This window comes from Panthera pardus, unplaced genomic scaffold (assembly GCF_024362965.1).
Source record: "Panthera pardus isolate Hobbes unplaced genomic scaffold, ASM2436296v1 HiC_scaffold_17, whole genome shotgun sequence".
NCBI lineage: Eukaryota > Metazoa > Chordata > Mammalia > Carnivora > Felidae > Panthera > Panthera pardus.
In genome coordinates, this window is record NW_026526732.1 from 114,845,759 (window position 1) to 114,871,695 (window position 25,937).

The following is a 25,937-nucleotide window of genomic DNA, read 5'->3' on the forward strand; positions in this document are numbered from 1 at the left end:
AATTAGAATCAAAGCAAAAATCACAGCCCCGTTATGGAATGTTAATGCCTCATTTTATATGTGACCAAATAAAGCAGCAAAGGCTTGAACACAATTTCTCTGAGTCCTCTTGTTCTAAACATTCCCTTCTTACATCCTGTTCTTTTTGTTTAGTGAGCTTTGTTCCAGTTAATAAAAGCCCATAAAACAATTTCTTTAGAAAGTACTCAGCACAGACACATTTCTAAAACCTTTTATCCTTCAAAATATGAACGTTGGTAATAATAATACCTTAAGAAAGTTTAAGGTAGCATGAATTTCCATGTTTTCATTTTAGATAGCCTTGAAATGTTAATTAAAATAAAAATTACATGTAAAACTAATTCACTATAATCATCCTTATTTTCCTGAAACACACTTCTAAAATTAGAGACATATCCTTGACTACAGCACTAGAGTGATGCAGAAAACATAAAGAAACCTTTCCCTCTTTTCTGTCAACTACTAAATACACAAGAGATAATTTGTTCAGAACCTTAAAATTCACAGAAATCGTAAAAAATAAAGATCACATAATATCATTTGCTTTATTTCGCAAATGAGAAAACTGAGAGTCAAGAAGATGCAGTAACTGAAGCCCAGCGTTCACACGTTGAGTTGGTGCTGGAGCTCAGATCGGCACCCAAGATCCCCTGTTCCTTGCACACCAGATCTCAGAATAGAAATCCAACTTGGGTTTCGATCGTGTAATAAAAATTAGAGCAAACATCTCTTGATTAAAACCACACAGAAATTTATGGGGATTATAATGTACCGAATGTCCTCAAAGTAGAAATAGTATTCGACAGTTCCTGTTTTTCTGTTTTTTGTGAACGATCTCATGGCAGAGTAATACACTCAAGAAATAAAATCAAGAAAAACACAGTTCTGCACAAGAAGCAGGCAGGGAGGAAATGCTGCTTCTCTCTCCGTGTTCTTTTTTCCTATTACGCCCATCTCCCCTTCGATGTGATGCTTAATCGATATAATACTCCTAATAATGACTCGGTCTTCAACCCAAGTTCTCTTTCATGAAAAAGTATTTCTTAGATATATATCTGATCTTTTACATTTCTTTTTTTTTCACTTTTTTTAAATGTTTATTTATTTTTGACAGAAGAGAGAGGGAGGGATGGAAACACAGAATCTGCAGCACAGAGCCCGACATGGGGCTCGAACCCGTGAGATCATGACCTGAGCCAAATCGGATGCTTAACCGACTGAGCTACCCAGGTGCCCCATGATCTTTCACCTTTCTAAATGCACATGGATATACTCATAAAAACTTCCACACAACAGCACTACAAAGAGAATCAAATCAATCTGTTTCTGTACAAAGCAAGCACAGTCTTCAGTCTCTGCATGTTGAGTATTCTCTGCAAATACTTAAGGGAACACCTATTTCAAGTATTTATAGTTAGACATGTAGCCATGTGAAACATAAAAATATCTCAGCAAATAAGGATCTGTGTGCATGATATACTTCAACAACCATGATGCCTCTTGTAAATTTTGGAACAAGCAGTCGAGGAAGGAGGAGAGGGGTGCTTTGTTCTGGCACACGCTTTACAAAGATCACTCTGAGTGCTCTGCTGAGAGTAAACCATGAGGGGACAGAGGTGGAAGGAGACCGGGCAGACATGTTCTTGGAGGTAGCAGCGGAGGTTGTGAAAAGTGGGTGGAACCTGGGCACTCTTCCGGGTACAGGTAGCGGATTTTGCTGACGGACTGAATGCAAGAGAACAAGATGTATTAGGAATAATTCTACAATTTTTGGAAAAACAACTGGGAGAATGGACTTGCTGTTGACTGACTTACTGTTATCCTGCCCAAGAGTCCTGATGCTGAAGTTCTGAATGAGAGAAAAAAACCTGTAGCTTTTAGTGCTTTGGATACAACTTTTAAGCCACTAGCTTTAGAAACCAGATAGTAGGGATGCTTAATTGTCTTACAGAATTGGGGCTTCAGTTTTCGAGCAATGGAAACGTATGTCATGTCAAGCTGGCTTTCCAGGTGACGTAACTAGGTTTAGTTAAAATAACATTGAGTCTCGTGATCATGAGACGAAACCCCAGTTACTCTGGACTTGAATGTCTGCAGGTATCTATCCCCAGTTACATATTTGAATACACATTTGGATGGTTATTTTCAAGATTGATAAACCCCATCAAGTCTGCCTTTTTAATCACCGAACACTTGTCTTTGCCCGTTAATTAGCTCCCACTTATTCACCCAAATTTGCCTTCTTTCACCTCCTGAAGCCTTATCCCCTACACTGGCCTACATCCCAAACCATGTATGGTCAAAAAAATAGGTAACCACTCCAAAGGAAATGTTTCTAAAATATTTGTATGGCACGCCTGCATTTCCTATTGTGCAAAATATGGTCACTCCAACTGTACCCGCAGTTGACTGCCTTCAGCACTGCAGACAGAGAATTTCACATCTGTAAGAGACACCCCAAACTTTCTAGCCCTGTGATTTCATTTTATAAAAGAGAAAACAGAGGCTCAAAAACATGAAATAGCTTGCCCAAGGTAAAGACAGAACTGACAGTCATCCATCACTGCCCTTTGCTTCAACATAATGATGTCGGTAGCCAAGGGTTACCAAGATCTTAAGGCCGTGCGGCCAAGTGATAAATAATCTCGGGAAGCCACACAGATGGATTCTTCTCTTCCTTTGGTGTTGGCTCTTACCTCTCAACATGTCATTTCTAGCTTGTCTACTCAATTTACCCACCGCCACTTCTAACTGTTACACAATGGATCTATGAAACCTCTGGAATAAATGATGACCATCAACAGCCTCACTTGATATATATATGATGTTCACAAATTCGTTAATGAAATGTGTGTGCAGTATATGCTTAGAGGCTCGTCGGATATCAAGTGGGCACCAAAACTTTTAATCGAAGAACTCACCAGCATAAAAAAGAGGGCGATAACCCAGATACATAAATATATACAGTCGTATATAAATCATACACATGTAGTACTATACTAACATGTTGTATATGTTATAAAAACATACCTTAATACTAGGATTTTTGATGAATTACTTCAAAAGAATATTAGTGTTCTGAGTTCAAACAGGAAGAAGTTAATGCAGGCTCAAATAAAGGTTAAGTAGGCCTCCTAGAATCTGGTACAATGCTACAAGTCACCCAGAGCTTTCTTTAGTCATTGAAGAGGGCCAGAATATGCCACCACAAAATGCAGCACTTTGACAAGAAGATTATTTTGAGCAAAAAGCAATTAAGAAACAGCAGGCTCAGGGGGCACCGGGATGGTGCAGTCAGTTAAGCATATGTCTCTTGATTTGGGCTCAGGTCATGATCTCAGGGTTCAAGCCCCACATCGGGCTCTGTGCTGACGGTGCAGAGCCTCCTTGGGATTCTGTCTCTCCTCCTCTCTGCCTCTCCCCCACTGATGCACACTCTCACTCTGTCTCTCTCTCTCTCTAAAAATATATAAACTTAAAAAAGAAAAAAGGAAAAAGAAATAGCAGGCTCAGGAAAAGAGCCCAACCCCCCAACAATTAGGTTAAATGAAGAACATAAATCTCCATGTGTGAAGGCATCACCCTCTCCAGTATCAGGAAGAGAACTACTCCAGAGACAACTCAAACCATCTCATATCTGCATAACCAACCCTACTAAACAACCCTCATTTCCCACGTATTTCTAATCACCTTACCATAAATTCCCTCTCCCCAAGGAACCCCAAACCCTTTCTCCTTCATCTCAGCTCCTCTCTACTCTTACCCCTTTGTTAAAATGGCATACAATCTCCAAATTGCAACCTCCTCCTTAGGTCACGTGTCCTCATGAACTACCCCTGCATACCTAAATTTGGTTTTTTCCCCCTGTTAATCCATCTTTTATCAGATTGATTCCCAAGCCCCAGTGGATGAACCTAAGAAAGTACACACAAAGGTTGTTTCTTTTTTCCTCCCCTACATTACGAAGTTTAAGGTTCAATGATATTTGGACCTTGTAACTTCGAGATCCAAGAAAAAGAGGAGTGAAGCTCAGAAAATCTGACCACTATATACATGATACTTCACCACCTTTAAAACTGCATTTAAGACTTACACAGCAGTTACCATTCAAATCAATCATTTCCTTCTTGTTAAGCTAATTAAAGTAAGACACTCCTTCCTCAAAAGGACCAACACAGAAAGTAACCTAAAGTTACAACAGATGTAGTCCTATTATGGAGAATTCATTTCATAAAATGAAAAGCAAATCTGTAGTTAGTTCACCTCCCCTAAGATCAATATCCTGACACTCTTCATAGCAAACACTTTAGATGGTAATACCCTTGGACAGAGGAAAGAAACAAAAGAAAGAAGAAAATGGAAAAAGAAAGAAAGCAATCTCAAGAGTCTATCAGTATATCAGAAGACCTTAAAAAAGTGACAGTGAAAAGAGATCAGCTGTTACATTTATTCAATTCACTGTCCAATTTGCACATCTCATTGTACTTTAATTATCACATTTACCAAGAAAAACAAAAATTAAATTACAACAGAAATCTAGGTTATATTTTGAGGAACGAATAGGAAAGTATACACTTCTGATTCCAACTAAAAATTGAACTAAAGGAATCAAAGTTCAGAAGGAAAATGCACACATGGGCTTATTTCTAGTCCATCCTGAATACAATTTGAGCTGGGGTACCATTAGATCCCAACCTGGTTTCTGGGGGAGATCCACTGGATTTTGGAATTGGCCACACAGTCTGAATGAAAAAATATCAGAAGCTTATAAAAAGTTCCTAAACAAGACTTCCAAGCCTTTCGTGCCTTTTTCAAAGTCACTTATCCAAAGAGGCATTAGTTAATGTAAAAGCTGATCCTCTGGAAGGGGTAACAGAAAAGCACTTTGTTATTTAAAATAATACAATAAGGGGCGCCTGGGTGGCTCAGTCGGTTAAGTGTCCCACCCAGGGTCAGGTCATGATCTCACAGCTCATGAGTTCGAACCCCGCATGGGGCCCTGTGCTGACAAGTCAGAGCCTGGAGCCTGCTTCAGATTCTGTGTCTCCCTCTCTCTCTGTCCCTAACCCACTAGTATTCTGTCTCTGTCTCTCTCAAAAATAAATAAACGTTAAAAAAATTTTTTTCTTAATTTAAAATAATACAATAAAAAGTGGCTAACCAAGAGACACTCATGCCCAGGTAAAAGTAAGAGTTGTCTCCTTGACTAATCCATACAGTAATGGAATATGGAATCCCCATCTACAGAACAGAGGCAAGAGAAGAGAAACTTTCTTCAAACCTGCCTTAACTGGGCTTCAGCAAGCTTTAACTCCTGCATAATCAAGAGGTTTCACCGGAGGGACAAGAGGTAGAGAATATTATCAGGGCACCATAAACAACTCATTTTTAACATATTATAAGTGAACTAGCTAATTCAGAAAAATCACTGTCCTAAATCATGTACTTGTTCCTACAACAAATGATTTGTAACATTCAGCACTGACTTATAGAACTGTAATTCCTGCAACAGACATGTCTCCCCCTACGAAACTATGAGCTCCTCAAGGGCAATGCCTAGATGTGATTCACTTTACACACCTTTGAATACATTTTCAAAAAACTTCTTGGGGGGGAGGCGCCTGGCTGGCTCAGTCGCTCTGGGCAGCTCAGAGCCTGCTTGGGATTCTCTCTCTGCCCCTCCCCTCTGCCCCCTCTCTCCCTCCCTCAAAACTAAATACATAAACTTAAAAACAAAACCCCTTCTTGCAATTCAGTAAATTCTGAAAGAACACCTAAGACCAGGAAATAATACTAGGATGAGTCTTTAACTAAAGTTGTGATTAACAGCCATGTTTATGTCTCTTAAAATTTAATAAAACTACCATTAAACAGGAATCTTTTTCATAGTCAGAAACAGATGATCCAATCAGATGAACTACATGTGATCAGTGCCAACACCACTTATTTCCATGTGAATTTTATAGTAAATCCTATCACGATTTTCACTCTCACAGATCAAATAAACAATTCATAAGACTTACTATCATACTCTTAAGAATTATTTTCCTACTGATTATAAGCAGCACAACTTTCCCCTCAACTCTCTACTTTGTCCCTTCCCTCACTCCTTCGTAAAAAATACAATTCTATTTACATCTTCACAAAAGTAATACAGCTATTGCTTATGATTAATCTGACCTCAGATAAGAAAGGCATTTATAACAAATGCAACTGCTTTATAACTTCACGAGGGGAAAAAAATTCTTTGACAAGAGCACCTAACAAAGTTGGGCCCGGACGAATCCTGGAGTGACAGGGCTCACTTCTAGTTCCAGCAAGCAAAACCTCAGCGAAACAGACACGGCCCCCCCATTCTATGTGAAACACCCGAATACCAACAACTGGTGGGCGGGCGTGGGCGGTGAGGGGTGGGAGAAGGTGCCACCACGCTTCCACTTCTGCAGTGCCAGCCAAAGGACAAATGTGACCACACTCACGCTGCCATCACGCTAATATCTCTCACACCAACATCAACTGAAACGGTCGAGTGGAATAACCCAGCAGACGGCACTCGCCATTTAGCAGCTTGACGTGAACACATGAAACCATACCGTAATACACAAGAATATAGGTTTTCTTCATTCCCACCTCCGCCTACTGTGAAGACACGAAAGTCCGGCAGTCATACAAAAAGGGACCACGTACTCCCTCCGAGAGGCACGTAAGAGAAGAGAATGCGCTCACGGTGCCTCGGAGGCTGTGCTCAGTGCCACCAGGAGGCCCGAAAAGCTGTGTGCGCACAGGAAGACGCTACACAGGACTGCCACAATTAAGACGCTTTTATATAATCAACGAATAGTTACTGAACGATCACAATGTAGCAAGTACGAAAGATTCCAGACGCAAAATTATACATGCTAAGGAAGAAGAGAGAAGATTTGGTTTGCTTTAACTACATAATCCCATCAATTATCCATTTCGCTTTACCTTACAAACAAAACAGGTCGTTCTTAGGAGGCTTTTTTTAATTACAAAGGTTAGAGGCAATGTTTGTGGCTAATTTTGAAGTTCCATTTCCCTCCAGAAATTTTTCTCTGAATTCTACTGAAATCAGTCAATTTCTCCTTTAAGTAACTCCACAGTTTACCAATGCACAGAAGTGAATATATATATATACATATATATATATATATGCTCCAAAAATACATATAAGGTTTTTTTAAATGGGCAAGATTGAACTTTATCATCTAAACAGAAAACTTGGGTGATAAAGCCATCTAAGAAGTGATTATTACAAAAGTCAAGGCAGCGCTTGGTCACTTGTGGACACAGGGAGAAAGCTGCAGCCGTGGCGGGAAGCATCGAAGGGTTTCCAGTGTGGCTAAGCAACTGGGTGGTAGCTACAGGGATGTCTGACTTAAAATAATTCACTAACCTGCACACTTTTCTGTGGTTTCTAAACTTCTTACCGTATTTTATAATGAAGGAGTTAAACAGAAGACAAATATCTAATACAAAAAAAAAAAAAAATACTGTAGCGCTAAATAACCAGAAATTTCCCAGTCCACAAAAAGGGGAAGAAAAGTACAACTGTGGTAGCTGTCTCTAAAGTCTTGTGAACCTTCCTATATATCTCAGAAGCCACATGAAAGTGGTTTTAACCCATGGTGTATAAACAGGATGTCACGGTTAGCTGAAGACTACAGTTAGTCTGCAGACACATCCTCCGGCCATCCCTGTCACAGGTCACTAGAACGACAGGGAAAAGACCCAGTCATTCAGAATTGCCCGTGAGGGTTCAAAGACAGGCCCCCAAGAGGACTTGTGCATCTGCTGTATGTGGCGGCGGCCGGCCACCGCGCGGGCCGAAGCGTCGAAAGCGCGGAGGGCGCCCAGGACCCAGGTCTGTCTGCCGGGCCGCCCTGCACACGCACGCTTGCACCCCTTCTTCCTGAGAACACAAGCGGGGCCTTGAGAGGCAGGCCGGTTCAAGGAGCAAAACCCCAAACTGACGGTCCAGAGACCTCGACTCGGGGCCCGGCTTGTGCCATAACTGACAGGAAGACAAATCTTCCTCTCTGAGCCTTAATTTTCTCACACAGACAGGAAAATGGTCAAACAACACGAACTCTGAGGCCGATTCTAGCACTAAGAGTCTGTGACTATGGCAGGAACTATCTGTCCCCAAAAGTAGTACTTCCCACCCAAATTCCACAAGGGTAATACCAAATACATCAGTAGAAAAGTTTTCTTTTCCAAATATTTACATTTTTATTAGAAAAAAGTAAAATTTCTTTGAAAACTCCCCCCCAAAAAGCTGCAATCTATGTGCAATTTTTTTTACACCCAGCTGACAGAAGAAACTTCAGTAGATTTGAAAATTAGCAAATACAAATGTAAGGGAAAAAATCATTTTCCGATTTTAAATTCTAGTTGTTTCATACATCCACTTGTAAAATGGTGATAAAAGGGAAAGTTTGTGGGTTTTGCATGTTAGAATAATAAACTATTAAAAAACAAGCAATACATTCTTTCACCTCCAGTTTATAGGGTTCAAATTTCAACCCCCACACATCAAGGTCCTGAATACCCAAGTCACTATACTAAGTCTCTAATGGCGGCGGGGAAAGGACAAAAGTCTCAATAAGACAAAAGATGGGAGCCTAAGGGGTGGTCCTGTGCAGCTCACTGTCCATGTTTCTAGAAATTATTCTGCTTTAGATTTTTCCAGAGCAACTTCCACAGGCATCATGTGCTGCCTCATGCAACCCTCAAGAAGAATCTAAGTGTTAAGGGAGAGAGCCTCACATTACAAACTAGGAAAATGAGGTTCAGAGAAGTGAGCTGGAAAATGGAATACAAGAATAAGAGACGAATTGGACTGAGCCTGGGTGGCTCAGTCAGTTAAGCGTCCGACTCTTGATTTCAGCTCAGGTCATGATCTCACGGTTCATGAGTTTGGGCCTTGCATCCAACTCCACACTGACAGTGTGGAGCCTGCTTGGGATCCTCTACTGTCTCTCTCAGCTCCTCCCACATGAGCGCGCTCCCTCTCTCTCTCTCTCTCTCTCTCAAAATAAATAAATAAACTTAAAGGAAAAGAGTAAGAGACGAATTCACATTGGTCTCCACTATTTAAAGCAAAAAGAAACACTTGGTGCGCTCACAGAAATCAGAACGCCTGTGGGAGAGTTCTACCTTCTGAAGGAGAAAGATGACTACTTCACTTTTTTTTTAATTTTTTAAATGTTTAATTTATTTTTGAGACAGAGAGAGAGAGAGAGAGAGAGAGAGCGAGCATGAGCAGGGGAAGGGCAGAGAGAGAGTGAGACACAGAATCCGAAGCAGGCTCCAGGCTCCGAGCTGTCAGCACAGAGCCAGACGCGGGGCTCGAACCCACGAACCGTGAGATCATGACCTGAGCCGAAGTCGGACGCTTAACCGACTGAGCCACCCAGGCACCCCGACTACTTCACTTTAAAACCTGAAGCAAAAAAGTATCTCCACTCAGGTCTTCATGAGAGTGGTAGGCCATTAGATTTTCACAAGCCGGGATACCTCACTCGGTCACGGATGAGTACACAACTGCTCTCAAGTCCTGGAAGTGACGAGACACAACAGGACAGGTGAGTGAGCTCACCTGAGACCATCCTCTCTACTGTGTCAGTGGGAAAATGAGAGAAATTTGGGTTTCAGCTCCTAATTCAGGGCTTCTTCCACAATATCATAACGCTTCCATGCTGCTTAGTAAAAACATTTACTAAGAATTCTTCGCCAAATGAAAATAATCCATTACCATAACTCCAAGTAAATCAGAAACCTTTTAGTAAGTTAAGGTAACAGATGCATGTTACCTTATATATTGACTTTTTTTTTTTTTTTTTTCCAGTAAGCTTCACTATGTCCTACTTATCTTTTCCCAGGTATTTCTGGTCAACAAGATTTCATTTTACTTAAATAATTTAAACATATCAATTGTTATCAGTGCCAACACACTTAAGGGGGAGTCATAGTTCCAATTTCTACTTTCTGCTTTACAAAAACCTACTTTCTACTTTACAAAAACAATGTGGCACATTTAATAAACTTGGGAAGACAGAACAAAAACTGTCACGTTTTTAAATTTAAGTGCTGTAATTTCCCTAATGAAGTGATTATGATGATAATGTTGACTTTACCCAGCATCCTCTTGGTTATGAACCTAATTACTCTGGGAAGTCTTATCTTGGAGTTCAGGAAATCAACGGTCTTTAAAAACGTATTTATAAAGGTTAATTCACGTGGGATTTTCGTGAGCAGCACAGTTGGAACCAACATCTATTTTACTTGAGATAATTATTAGTCCAAGCCAAATGCACTTCCGTCTCCCTGCCCGTGTTCAGGGAGAGCAGTCCAAAGTCAGTTCGGACCAATGATGCACGAAGAAGTCTTGCTCAGGTCTTCAATGAAGAAAAGCCAGTCTTCTTCCAACTAGATACAAACAAGGAAAATAAGGCCTCCCCTGCCACTCCTGTCCTCATAATCACAGAAAGCACAAGCTTTAAGGATGAAGCAAAGGTAGCAAAAGGGAGAGTAAAAAGAACCAAGGAAACTGGGTCTCTTATGACAACACCAAGTTAAAGCAACCCACTCTGAAGCCTTCTTGGACTTGTGAGAATAAGCGACTTCTTTATTGCTTATGTGAGTTTCAGCTGAGATTTCTATTACTTCCAACAAAAAGGATCTTAACTGATAAAAGTAGTCAAATCAAGTCTAGGGACTACAAGTGCTAGAAAGGAAAGAGACTATGCACCTGCATTATTACAGGAAGAATCACTCCAAAGTAACTTCTCCCTCATTAAATGGTTCAAGTGCCAGCCAAAGTTCAAGACAGTTTCTATAAAGCAAAGGAACTCCATGACTCTTCCTAAATAATATTTGATTTGGTAAACTATCGGAAAGCTATGGCATTTCTATTCTTAATTTTTTTTATTTTAAGAACAGTCTCCCCTCCCCCTCCCCAACAACATGGGGCTTGGCCCCAGGATCACGAGTCACATGCTCTACTGACTGAGCCAGCCAGGTGTCCCTTTCTTTCACTGTTTTGTTTTTATTTTTTTAATCTATTCTTTTTATTAAAACAGTTATTGGGCACCCAGCATCCCTCCAGGCTCTGGGGATATAGCTGTAAACAAAACAGCACGCCTGCCCTTGAAGCTTCTCCTGCCACAGAGAATGAAAAGATAATTAACAAGTAAATAACCATCTTCCTCATGAATTCAGTTCTACTGTATAAAAATCATGAGGCACCCACGCAAGTTCTGTCATGACCAGTATCTGAATACTAGGAACAATTAGGGTAGAGATAAAGAAGACTTTGTGAACTCTTTTACTCAGGTGAAAAAGGCAAGGCTTGAGAACAAGAAGAAAAAAAACAGAAAGATCAAGAGAAAGAAATCAGACCAGAGTGGTAGACAGCAATAGGGAAAGATACAAAAGGAACAAGCCTATGAAACCCTCAGGACACACGTGCACACACAAAGGATAAAGAAATGGAGGTCTAAATAGCGTGTTTCAACTCTTTCATATTAGAAACAGGGAGACCAGGACAAATGGGATGTTTAAACCAATCAATTCACATGGTCAAGAACCCAAGATCTTCTGACAGCTCTCTTAAAAACACCTACCGTGGACCAGAAGAAAACACCAAAGTTCCCAGCCCTGCATCACAGAGTCCCTCTAAACCACAACTGACTTCCAAAACCCCCCAACACTGCAACCCACATTTCAGGGTTCAGTTAAATCCAATCCATCTCACGAGATAGGCAGATGGGCAACAAACACCTTTTTTATTACCTCATCTAAAAAAGGAGAGAAATTCCTATGTCTTATATGTAATGCATTAGGGCTGGTGAAGAGAGAGAACATTGCTGAAAGTGTCCAAAGTGATAAACACAAGAGTAAAGCTGAGCATGAAAAAGCATCCGAAATCTCCATCTTTCCGTACCATGAAAATCTCTACATACTATCAGACAACTAAATGGATTGACTGCCCTATTTTCTCCGAAGAAATTTAAGGAATTGCTAGGTAGCCAATGAATCATTTCACAACTTCGAGTAATAAGAAAAAGTAAATAAGTTACTGGGACAAGTCGTAATAAGCAGTTGACCAAATGGCTCCCTCTACTAGTATGCAGTTTAAATTATTTTAGATAGAACAGGCAACTACAATTTTTAAGTGCTTGCCCATCCTTTTAAGATGCTATGTATTACAGTGATTTAAGAGTTCACATCATAGGTCAACAGACAATATCACACTATAGGGAAGCCTGAGACTGAACCCGAATATCAGGAAACCAGAGAAGAGTCTTATGCAAACTGTTTTAAAATGTACATTTTTAAAGATACTTGGCAGAAGTTTTAATTTTTTAAAATGTAAACATTTATTCAATTTGAAAATATTGATTTGAGTACCTTCTCTGTCTCAAGGACCATATCAGCCACAATTAATGCAATTTAAATATAAGAATTATCCTTAAATACATGTGGAATATTTGGTTATTCCTGATCACAGAGGACAGTAAAAAATGACCAAGCCTTATAAACAGAGTGACCATATGTCCTTGTCTTCACCTTTTATCCCAGCATAAATATTAGTGGCTGTCACTCTCAAAAGTGTCCCAAGGTTAGTCACTGAATTACAGGATAACTCCACCACAGTGGGTAAGCAGACAGGTGCTATATGGTAGCTAGTTACCATAATGCCAAACAGTACTGGATTTTTTTTTTTTATGTTGTAGATAAGAATAGGCTACCCCTAGATAAAATGTAAAGACTCTGATGTTATATCAACATGTTAAAACCATTTTGTGATTGCTGAATAATAGCTTTAAAAGGGATTTGTTTTCTTAATTCAAAAACCCAGCAGTCAAATATCCCATCGTCCTGTGCTACCAGATTAATGGCTTGCAACTAACCCAGGCAGATCTCAACAGCCACGTGACCAACCGAAGACCCAAAACACTGGGGCCACCGGCCAGACTGCCCCAAGAACAAAGGCCCAGCAGGTGGCCATCCACGGCTCCAAATTAAATCATGCTGCACAGAACATTATCTCCATCATTGTATAATGTTGTTTTTGTGTAATGTTACTCCTCACATCCAATTTTCAAAATTAAGACAAAATTGTTTTTAATGACAGGCGAGCCACACTAGGAAATAACAATGATCCAAATAACATTGTTCGAGACTCAGTGAAAGAGGCCCTTCCCAAGTCACAGAAGCTATCACCATACCCTCCCCATCCTCACCCCAATATTTGTACAATGAAGCAGTGCTAGAACTGGAACAGATCCCCAGGCCTAGTTAAACACCAGGTGGTATATACCAGGGTAAATTGTTGTGTGTGTTTTTTTTAAGTAACAGATGGCTCAAACTTTTCATCTTTATGACATGCAGCACAGGACTTAATGCAAGTGAAACTGTCTTCCAAGTACTTTACACAAGTAATACAATTACTCATGTGACTCATCGCTTCACATCATAGAGAGAACAGCAGGTAAGACAGACGCTGTACTCCTGGATTATTTATTACTTGTATAACACAGATCAATAATATACACAAACACAGACAGACACATATATATTTATACTTAGTTATTTGAGGGTATTCCATTCCCTCTGTTGTAAAATGAGGGGGCTGAATTAAATGAATACTTTGGTCTGAGTAAATAAAGGTAAAATGTTACAAATCTGAAATAAAGCCAGGAGTAAGGAGAAAAGTGTGCCTAGTTTCACTAAAATTTGTCTTGTAGGACACTTTTCATAGAATTTGAAGAGTGAGAAGTAGGCTGAAGCTGGTTGGGTCAACCTACGGGCATCTGAAAACTACCTCAAATTCACCAGAAAGGGGCTGGGGGAAGCATAACGTAATAAAGCAAAAGAAGTTAGACTGAGTGATTTATTTTTCCTTCCCTTCCCTTCCCCTCCACCACACAGCATTCCAGCCAAGGTTCTGCCCCAACAGCTTCGCCTCCCCACACCAGGCACAGCTAGTGAGGGGGTGGGCATCCCTTGATAAAGCATCCGAATTAGGCAAAGGGATCTTCACAGGACATGCCATAGGGCTGGAAGCAGAGAGGGCCCACCCATCCCAGCCCACTGTGTCCAGTCTTCACCATCACCCACCATCTGAGAAAATGGGGAACAAATGGGTGGTCGGGGACACGGCCCTCCCCATTATCTCATTCTTCTTCTGGCTGGTAATCATGGGCGTGGAGACCCATGGGTAAGACTCGCTGCCCTGGAAAGAGCTGATTACATGTTTGAGGATGTCAGTAAGGGCCTCACCGCCTCACCCGTAAACCCAACTCATAAAGCAACTCCTCTATGAACACAGACTACCTTACCTACCACATGGGTAAACAGCAAACAGAAAAGTCTGTTTAATCCTAAACAGACTCAAGAGGGAGTATGCTGCCGAATCACGTACACCAAGAGAAAGAAATTCTGTAGCTTTTTACTGGAAATTAGGTCTGCTCAAAACTAGTACCAGAGTCCTGTGAAAATGCATGAAACAGATAGATATTCCTAATACATTCTGGGTTTGCCTGAAAATCAAACTACCATATACATTATTACTCTTCAGGAAAAATGAGTCCTAATTCCAGCAAGTCTTTGCAAAAGAACTTTTTTAACCCAACCTGTTTACATGTGGGTGCCTGCCTTCCCAGGAAATACCTCTCCCAACACTACACATTTGTCTTGTCTTTGTATGGCATTTCAATAATCATTACAACTGCTGAGTTTCAAAAACCTGCACTCTTTCAAATACAGTAGCTTTAAAATACTTGTGAATGATGATGTTCTTTATAAGACATATATTTTGTGAATAAGCCTAATGATCGTATTATGCCAGAAAAAAGTTTCATCTATTGATACCTACCTGCATTAAAGTTGAAAGAATCACCATAAAAATGTGCTCGGTGATATTAAAATAAATTAAAGCACCTTAAATATTGTCATTTGTAAAATGAAAAAAAAAAACAAGTCAATTATTTTTAAATATCTACTTTTGCTAAAGCATATTACACAAGCCCTAAGTTAATTAGTTCACACTTGAGGTCAGCTACCTAGCACATCTCACAATTATAAATACCATGATCAGTGTTTCTACAATTTCAGGAACTTGACCATTTTGTAAAACACTTCCAGGAAAAAATTAACACTCGAAATAGAGCTGACTTTTAAATTTACAACTATTAATTATCTTCCTACTTCCACTTTCTCCTTAACCCTGGTGCAATGAAAAATTATTGCAGGCTGTGCACATTTTAATTGAATGTGAATTGTTATTCTCGTTTGAGTCAGGCTTTCTGACCCATTTATTCAAGCCTCACACTCTTTGTTACAAATTCACTGGATGGCCACCCTGTAATGGGTATTGGCACTCCATAAATTCAACAATTTACACAGGCCTCAGGGCACTGGACTGGACCGTGTAGAATTCCATTTTGAAAGAGTAAATCACAAAGAGATTCACAGAAGTGAGATTTAATTTGAGGAACAATGAGCAAATTAACTCTATTATTTCCTGACTTCTGGTCTAGGGACATCTTCCACAGACCCTTATTTTCTCCTTTTAAACTGTTGTCATATAGATTTATAAAGGATTTAGCATGGTCCCGTGGAACTTCACCTCTCATATATATTCAGAGCTATGCACTGAGTAGAAAACAAAACATCTCCTAGCATCTTCCCTCTGGCTCCTTCAACACCAACCACAATGACTTCTCTTTACTGTTCCTTAAACAACCAAGCATACACCTATCCCAGTGCTTGTTCATTGCTATTGCCTCTGCCTGGAATGTTCTTCTCTCAAACGTGCCTGTTGCTCATTAACTTATTTCATTCAGGTGCCTGCTGAAACATCACCTTGTGAAAGAACTCTTTCTTGACCACCCCAACCAAAATAACATCCCCAAGACCTTTCTTTCATTTCCTTCATGGCATTTGTTACCCAACTTCTACGGTAGCCCTTTTATCCAACTACAACAGAAGCTACATAAAAGACAAAAATTTGCTTTCCTAACGCTTATATCCTCAGGTCTTAAAAGTTTAGCACTTGGTACAGCTCAAGAAATACTTGAGTTGATGAATGTTTATCTGTTCCCCCCCTCCACCCCGCCTATGGAAGCTCAGAAGTATCTTTAGGGTTTTTTTCCTGCACAACAGCAATGGGAAGTGGTTATCTAGTGTTTTATTTTACTCAGTGCTGAAATCCTAGTGCCTACAACAGTGTTTATTCTTGACACACTCAATAATCATGGTGAACAAATCCCACAATACAGGCCTGCTATTTTTAAATGTTCTCAAAATTGAAAATAACACTAAAGACGTTAAGTTTATTAATGTCTAATGTGAATATTAGATGAACGTTCACAATTCCCCTAATAACTAAAACTTTCAAAGTTTCAATTAACCCCGTAACGGACCATATGTCCACATCTGTGCATTAAATATACTCCTGAAAATATTACGTGTAAAGCTAATTAAGTAACATCATGCTTTCGTACTTACTGCCATTCTACTCTTCCCTCCAAAAAAAGCTGTGGCCCAAACTTAACCAAATTTTTATTTTACTAATTTTTGCTAATATTATATCGCGTTTTGACTAATTGTCTTACTTCATGTCTTCCCATCAGCTATTAAAATCTTCCCCAGAAACAGCTGCTGTAAATGACATCATAAAATCATAGCCCCACTGAGGTCCTTGGCATAAAATTTTCATTTCATTCAAACAGAACAATAACTCTATACAAAACATTTGCAAAATCACCAACAAGCCATATTAATTTTGAAAATCAATCACACATCTAATTCCCTTTGTTTTCAACAAAAATAACTTACACCATATAAAAGGGCTGTTTTTCTTCTTTTTTGAACAGAACCTTCTACATAAAAATCATCACATTTTTTTCTCCTGCGAAGTGCAAGATAATAAATATTTTAGATTTTGCAAGCCATACGGTATCAGTCACAACTTCTCAATCCTTTTAACACGAAAACAGCCACAGACGGTATAGAAACTAATGGTTGCAACTGTGTCTGTCCCATAAAACTTTATTTACAAGAACAGGCAGCAAGCTAGATCTGTCTCCAGTCCACCGTTTCTCAACTCCTAGTCTATGGCACTCCTTCTGTACTAACGCCAATCAACAAAACGCCGACCGACACGGTGTATGAGCCCACTATGCACCAAGTCGACCTGCAGTGGAGGTGGTTTTCCCCCCATATGTTGTAGAAGTGAGATTCGTAGATAAATGAAACTCAACTCTTCCCCAGGTTTCCTCTCTCCTCCTAATCAGACAAAGAAAAACCACAGAGCTAAAACACCAAACAGTACAGGAGTATGAAGAAAAGGAAAAAGACACCCACTCTTTCTCTCCTTTCTAGAACAGTTTTAATCTCTGGGATCCTTCCACTCCTTCTTGTCCACTTTGTAAAGGGCACCAGTGTGCTGCTCTCACTTAAGTCACCCACCATGGCATTCTACTAGGATCTGCCCTAACTCTCGAGATGCCCAGAACTTTAAAACCGTCTATGTTCCTGGGCACCTGGGTGGCTCAGCCGGTTAAATGTTTGACTCTTGACTGTGGCTCAGGTTGTGATCTCAGTGTCATGGGATCCAGCCCCACATCGGGCTCTGTGCTGGCAGCACGGAGCCAGCTTGGGATTCTCTCTCACACTTGCTCGAAGTAAATAAGCATTTTTTTCTTTTTTTTAAAGTTCCTAGTAGTTCAATTCTTATAACAGTGAAGAGGAAAACAATGCAAGCATGACGGGGAGTAACGGAATGAGCACGGGGCGAACAGAGCAGGAGACAAACCAGCCCAGCCCGTTAGTTGGATCAACATTCCAGAAATCGCTCATGTTGTCCTTCCTCTTCAGGTGTGTCCACTTTTAAGCCCACACCTCTTCTAGTACAAGGGCCATCAGCTCACCGTGTGCAGGCAGGTAACAGAAGCGAGCAAACAGCAGGAAGGAAAGGACCAGGGCAATCCAAAGGACGGGAAAGGGGCACCTGGTACTCGCCTCCCCCACCCACAGGAATGCAGGCCCGGGACTGTGCATCGTCAGTGCTTCCAGGAAAGCCAGAAAGACAGATTCCTAAATGAGAAACGGTCAAAATTTTAAAACACTGTACAAGCAAGAAAACTCATCTATGGGTCACACTGAGCCCACAAATCACCGTCTTTTTATTTCTGCTCTAGCAAAAGCCTGTGCTTTCCAAACTGCCGCTTTCCAGGGTGAAAACAAGGGGTGTGGAGGCGAAGACTGCTGGCCATGAGCAGGACGCTTTACGGGTCAGCAACAAAGCTGGTGTTTTTAAGGTGCCTGGCTGCCTAACGGAACCCGATGGTGATAAATCTCATTACAGATTTGCTTTACTCTCTATGAAGACCTAAAAAAATACAACTCAGACATAACTCTTTACAAAAGTCAGATATACTCACATGACTAAAAAAAAAAGTTTTAGGGGCGCCTGGGTGGCTCAGTCGGTTGAGAGTCCAACTTCAGCTCAGGTCATGATCTTGTGGTTCGTGGGTTCGAGCCCCACATCAGGCTCTGTGCTGACAGGCTGACAGAGCCCGCTTCAGATCCTGTTCCCCTCTCTCTGCCTCTCCCCCAATTGAGTTATCCCCCAAATAAATAAATATTTAAAACAAAATTTAATGTTTTAGAAACAGGTAACATAAAAAGTAAAAAAAAAAAAAAAAAAAAAAAGGCCAGCAGACCACCCTCTCACATGTAAGTGCCAGGTACCATTGGGTGTTGAGTGATTTATTTCAGTCGATGTGTAAATCAATTTTAGAATTCATCTATACAAGTTCCATCTGGTCCTGAAGTCATACAAAAGGTAGCTCAATGGCAAGTTTTCTTTCTCAATATTCTGCATCTATGCCTCCCTTTGCAGCTGGTATCTAGTCTGAATCAGTAGAAACGTTTTGTGGCAGAAGGTGGATTTCATACTATAAAACAAATCTGAGCTTGCCATGAAATTTAGGCGCCTTAACTCAGGTCAGACCTGTCACAGGTCAGGCCTGCCAGCTGCTGTGCTGCCCAGGCCTGTAATTACAGTTCTGCACCTGTCAAAATCTTCAAACAATGACTTTCCTTGTCTCTCAGGGTTTACAGACAGTTAAATGTACTGTTTCAAAACTGAACACTCAAGGCATACATGCTCAAAAGGGGGCACTATCTTTTTTTCATAGCTTTTTTTTTTAACAGAAGTAAAAGAGAAATGAGGTGGAAAACATAAATCAGTTTTGATGGTTAATAAACAAAATAAAGCAGTTATTCTCAATCTTCACGAATACAGGAATTACCCATGAGTTGTTAAAACACACACACACACACACACACACACACACACACATACACAACCAACACTTAATCCAAAAAGCCAGACCTCCAAAATCAGAATTTAGAAATGGGAAGGATGAGTATATCTTTAACATGTGATCTGGAAAACGCATTTCTAAAAATACTGAGTACAAATAATACAACAATACACTGAACCATAACCATCATAATAAAAGATTGATCACTAGGACTACTGTTGAATATACAATATGGGGGGGGGGGTAGGACTATTTCTTAAATGATTCTGTAGAGGAAGGAAATCAAAAGAAGGAAAGGGAAACAATGTTGCAAAAGTGTTTCTTTGGCCTATCCTCACCGACCACTCTACCAGAGGTAAATGGTTCTGACCACAACGGATTCTTCAAAATTCTGCAAAATTCTGCAACCGAGAGAGACGGAGGGCTCTGGCTGGCGGAGAGCTTTTCTCCTAAGTTATGCAACTCTATCCAGAAGGTGCATATTTCTTTAAGAAATCAGCAGCACTGGGTAAACAGGGTGCATCTGGTGAACACATGTCCACGTGCAGGTAAACACATGATTTCAGTAATTACTTCCAACACCATCTGTCAAGCAGGTAGTTCAAAACCTACTCAACAAGAAAGGCAGTTTGAAGTAATTTTTAAGCAAGTACACTTTTCATCTGCCTAATAAAAGTAAAGATCAAAATACAAACCTAGAAACCTGTCTCCTCTCTCCTGAATTTACCCAGGGCAGAGGCAGGCAGGTTCATTCTTGTAACTAAAAAAAGATGATAATCCTACACTGGTTAAGAAATGCATGAATCTGATTAATTATCCTCAAAAGAAGTTTTCTGATGATTAAAAATGGCAGTAATTTATTCATCAGTAATCAATAACCAACAACTCTCTGTAATACATTAAAGTGTATCACCTGTCTGCAAAACAGCCTCACCATTAATTAAGGGATAAACTACTCCAGTGACAAATGCTTTGAAATGTTTCTCAATAACATTAAGTCGGCTTGAAAAACATAAACCCAAAAGCAAAAGAACACAGGGAAGGGAAAAACATAGTAGCAGAGGAAAAGAAAAAAAAAATCCAATTAAGGATTTTTCTCACTTCAAAAACTGGTCGAGAGACTTCTAAACATTATTGCTTTTCTGCCTTAATGTGTATCTATAAACCACTGGCCTTTTCATTTGTCTGATTTACATCAGTCAAGCATTTATATAAAGTAAATATTACCAGCTCACAAACATCCAAAGTGACACATGACAAGAATACCAAGGGCTGAATTTCCCCAGATAAATTTAAATTTTTCTTTTCGATTTAGTTCCCTCATTTGTCTTTACCACAAAAACTGACCGATTTAAATCCCACCTTCTTGCTCTCCCCATCTCTCCATGCTGAGATGGAAACGTGAGAAATAAAATTGTTTACTATGTACCTCTGATACAGTATAATGAGAATGGTAATTTACCTCGTCCCAGAAACCTATGACTCTACTCTAAATATGAGGAAAACATCCGACAAACCCAAACTGAAGGGCATTCGACAGAAGAGCTGACCTTCCAACAAAACTGTCCTCCTCCAAACTGTCAAAAACGAGGGTGGTGTGAGAAACCACAGAAGACCAGTGGACACGGGGAACGCGAGAGAATTACGTGCAGTGTGGGACCCGAGACGAAATCCTGCAGAACAGGGACACCAGGGGAAACTAACGAAATCTGAATCAAGTATGGTATTTGGTTAACAGTAATGAACCAATGTGAACTTCTCACTTGTCACAAAGGTGCTTCACTGACACAATAGGTGCCACCAGGGGAAACTGGGTGAAGCGTATGCATGAACTCGGTCTCTGCCACCTCTCTGTAAAGCTCAAATTATTCAAAAATATAAAGACTGTCTACAATGTATTCAGTGGGGATTCCGAACGTTCACTCGTTCCACCAAAATTCACCGATCAGTCGCTATATGCAACCACACACAATGCGATGCCTGGGGACCCCACCACGAAAGTGAGACTCAACTCCACGACTAACAGGAAAATGATTCAAAACAGGTGGGTGTGAAACACGGTGCCTCACTGCTACAGAGAATATAAATCATTATCTGTTACAATGCCTGTTCCTTTAAAATACGTGAGCATCGGGACGCCGGGGTGGCTCAGTCAGTTAAGCGTCGACTCTTGCTATCGGCTCAGGTCACGATCTCGCGGTTTGTGAGTTCGAGCCCGTCTGCTGCTGTCAGCGCACAGCCTGTTGGGGATTCTCTATCACTCCCTTCTCTCTCTGCCCTCCCCTTGCTTGTGCTCGCTCTCTCAAAAATAAATGAAATCTAAAAAAAAGAATAAAATGCACTGCTTCAAAAAATAAATGAAATAAAACACTTGAGCATAAAATAGGGGATGATCGTATAGTTCAAACTTCAAGTCTAAGGGCATTCAGTTGCCCTACTCAAGAATACAAAGACCAGGGCAATCTAACCAGAATCCCAATTCCAGAAATAGCTGCTATGAATACTTCTGTTATCAATGTCTCAAGTAACAGCTTAATTTTGCTAATTAGTATACTAAATATCAGAAATGAGGGTTTCTTTTAATTTTTTTTTATTTATTTTTGAGACAGAGAGAGACAGAGCATGAGCAGGGGAGGGGCAGAGAGAGGGGGCAGACACAGAATCTGAAGCAGGCTCCAGGCTGTGAGCGGTCAGCACAGAGCCCGACGCGGGGCTCGAGCCCAACTAACCGTGAGATCACGACCTGAGCTGAAGTCGGACACTTAAATGAGTTTTTATTGGTAAAAACTGTAGCTTGTTGTCTGGCAGGATTCTTGCTAAAACGATTTTCGGTTACTGAAAGCAACAGTATTCAAGAAATGAAGACTGACTAGAATATTCAGAGACATTACATACTTTTTTTGTTTGTTTATTTTATTTTGGAGAAGGAAAGTGAGCAGAGAAGGGGCAGAGAGAGAGAGAGAAACAGGATTCGAAGTGGGCTCTGTGTTGTCAGCAGAGAGCCCGATGCAGGGCTCAAACCCTCGAACCATGAGATCCTGACCTGAGCCGAAGTCAGTTGCTTAACCGACTGAGTCACCCCGACACTACACACTTCTGAATGAACACAGCCTAAGAAGCCTTCACCCTTAGAGACGGCTCCCAAAACTTAATCTTTTAAAAGTCCTGTTGCCCAGTCATGAGTTTAGGGGGATTCTCTGTTGCCTAATGTTGAATATAAAGGTAACAGAATCCTACTTGCAAAACGTCACTGTGTCTGCCTAGACAAACCTTTCATACAGAGTGGTAGTGAAGGCACCTAAAAGCACAGAGATGTGAATGTTCATCAAGCTTATGTAGCAAGCTGTATTAATTTGTCTGAGCTAGATTCACTGACGAATGATTAATAGATATCTTTGTGTGAAAAGAATATGGTGAGTTTTGCAGAGAGGTACCTCCCCCACCTTGAACTTGTTTGGCAAAAACTACGTGTTGTGAATGACAAAGCTGACTTATGTCAATTCACCACAGTCCTTCTAGAAAGAGTTTCAACGGGCGCCCGGGTGGCTCAGTCGGTTAAGCCTCGACTCTTGATTTCAGCTCAGGTTATGATCTCGCAGTTGTGGGAGCCCATCTCGGGCTCTGCACTGACAGCACAGAGCCTGCTTGGGATTCATTCATTCATTCATTCATTCATTCTCTCTCTCTCTCTCTCCACCACCCCCTCTCTCTCAAAATAAATAAATAAATAAACATTAGAAGAAGGAAGAAGAACAAAGAGTTCCAAACTTGATATCCATGTACGGCCTTCCAAAAATGTAACTGAAACTGTATGAAAACTTCACATGTTTGCGTATGTGCCTCTTTCCAGTAGGAGGAGAATGTCCTTGGGTTTTGTAAGATTATTAAGATAATCTGTGACTCAAAACTCATTAAAACCATAGCCCTGAGAAAACAACAGCCAACCAACTACTGCTTTTTTCCGACTAAAATCAGTTTTCCTTTAAGTTACACAATTTGTATTTTCCCCGAAAAAGCAGCCTTCTAGTTTCATCTTAAATACCACGTGCAATTTTATCTGGTTTTGAAAGGTAAATATTAGGAAACACCATCCGCTTCACACTTCAAACATCTCGCCCAAAACAGACACCAAAACTGTCTTCGGGAAGCCATTATTTTCAAACAACGATGCACAGTGCATTTCTTTGATGACAAACCGTTCCACCTAAAGATTGAATGACGTGTCCATCTCAGTGGGGTTTGGTTTTGCTTTGTTTTGTTTTGTTTTTTCAAACAAAGTCAGTCATTTCAGCCATGTGTTCCAGGACCTTCACACGAGTGTTTGTACTCTATCACCTAGCTTCCAGTTCATCCAGCCCTGGAAGAGAGGGACCAGTCTTCCTCCTTTTGTGCCTCTTTGGTGCATATTTCTTCATCCTGAGTGAACTGGTACAAGGAAATAACGTTCTAGACAGTCACCGGAAATGCTGCCAAAGCTTAGATTTATCACCTCAGTAGTCCAACTTCTGATACAGCAATACACAGCAATTCTTTTTAATCCTCACGAGCAAACATGGAACATGTTGTCATTTATTACAAATGAACACTATGAATGGGTGCTCACATCATACGCAACATTCCTTAACACATACTGTTTGAGTCCGGGCCTAACTGGGAAAAGCTGGAAAGAAAACGAGCGGCAGACAGGATCATGGATTACTTGTAAGAAGTTAATAAGAGGTTTACACTACTGATTCAAATGCCATATAAGTTCTTATTCCATGATAATATCTTTCAACTTAATAGATCTTACATTAGAAATCATTTTAGAGCTATCTAGTCAAAATTTAAATAATGCTAAAATATTTAAAACACTTAAAAAAAAATAAAAACTCTGTATTTTCCCCTTAATCCAAGCATGAAATGAAGGACAGAGATAAAAAGAGAGTTCAAAGTAAAAATGTCTGTGTACTAGCTTTAGAGACAACCAAAGGAAGAGGTCCTTGGTGTTCAACTAACTCCTAATTTTTTGTTTTCTCAAGAATAGATTTTGTTTCCTTCAGTAATTTCAGATGCTGTTAGCTGTCTGATTTTTTTTTTTCATTTTTATTTATTTTTAAGAGAGAGAGAGAGAGAGAGAGAGACAGGGGCACCTGGGTGGCTCAGTCGGTTAAGCCTCCGACTTCAGCTCAGGTCACGATCTCACAGTATGTGAGTTCGAGCCCCGCGTCGGGCTCTGGGCTGATGGCTCAGAGCCTGGAGCCTGCTTCCGATTCTGTGTCTCCCTCTATCTCTGCCCCTCCCCGGTTCATGCTCTGTCTCTCTCTGTCTCAAAAACAAATAAACGTTTAAAAAAAAAAAAAAATGTTTTTAAAAAAGAATTCCCAGTCTACCCTTAAGAACTCTCAGAGCCTTGCCTTGGGGCATAGGTAACAGCCAAGTAACCTGAAACCCTCCCCGTTTCTGTAAGCACAATACTGTTGTCACAAGAGATAAACAACTATGGGGAAGAATGCTATGTCAATTTCAGAGGACTCCTCGGCATCAGTCTTCATTAAAAGGAGGAAGGCCCATCATTTGTGGGGTCTCCCCAGGTCTTTCTGTCTGGCGCCTGGCTGGCCGGTCAATGAGGAGTGCCTTCAGGGCCACAGCTGCAAGAAGAAATACAAACTCAACTGGCAAGTTAGGCCATGAATTTGAGAAACGTGGCATGATTGTTTCAGATCTATTTTTAAAATATCAATGAACCCACTTATCTGAGGTATGTGGAACTGTCAAATTCATACAACAGAAAATAGAAAATAGGGATTACAGGGATTACAGGGATTACTGGGATTACTGGGATTACTGGGATTACTGGGAGGAGGGGGGAATCAGGAGTCATTGTCCAATGGGTAGAGTTCCAGTTCGGGATGATGAGAAGGTTCCAGACGTGGGTAGTGGTGATGCAATGTGAATGTACTGAATGTACATTTAAAAACGGTTACATCGGTCGATCGTACGTTATGCGTATTTCACCGCAATAAAGTATCAGTGGAAACCAGGAAGGCTTGCGCACGGCATCTTGCAGAGCGCGTGGCAATCCAGGGTACATATGTGCACGGCCAGAGAACAAACAGGTGAACAAACAAACGGTGGAAGCAGCAGCAGGATCGACGGTCAGGAAACCAGACGGAGCACGTGAATTAGCAGATGCGAAGACACAGAAGCCCCCTCTGGTGTAGAAACACCATGTTCTTCGACTGTCACCTGACAGCTGAGCTCAGCTCCAAAAGAAAACCGTATGTAGTCACGAACACGTGGACGGACTGATCGTTGCAGGAGTCCCGGAGGATGGTTTAGAGAGGGAGCCCTTCGCCCAGGTGTTAAAGGGCCACTGGACGGGCGGCTAGATGTCGTAGATACCTTCTGAGAAACAAGTCTAGGTATTCCTATCAGTATCAAATTGTGTCTAGAAGCATAAGAACATCCAGTTCTGAAGGCCGAGTACAACTTGATGTTTGCCCAGACACTGTCCTTAAAAACACACACCATGTATCTCCATCTTTCAAAATTACTGGTCAGGAAAGAAGC

General features: G+C 40.7%; 1 protein-coding gene across 8 annotated transcripts in view; it reads right to left on the reverse strand.

Annotated features, from left to right (window-relative positions):
• The window catches only part of CDKAL1 (CDK5 regulatory subunit associated protein 1 like 1), a 706,407-nt gene that overhangs the window by 533,512 nt on the left and 146,958 nt on the right, over window positions 1–25,937 (reverse strand). The gene's annotated exons all lie outside the window — the stretch shown is intronic.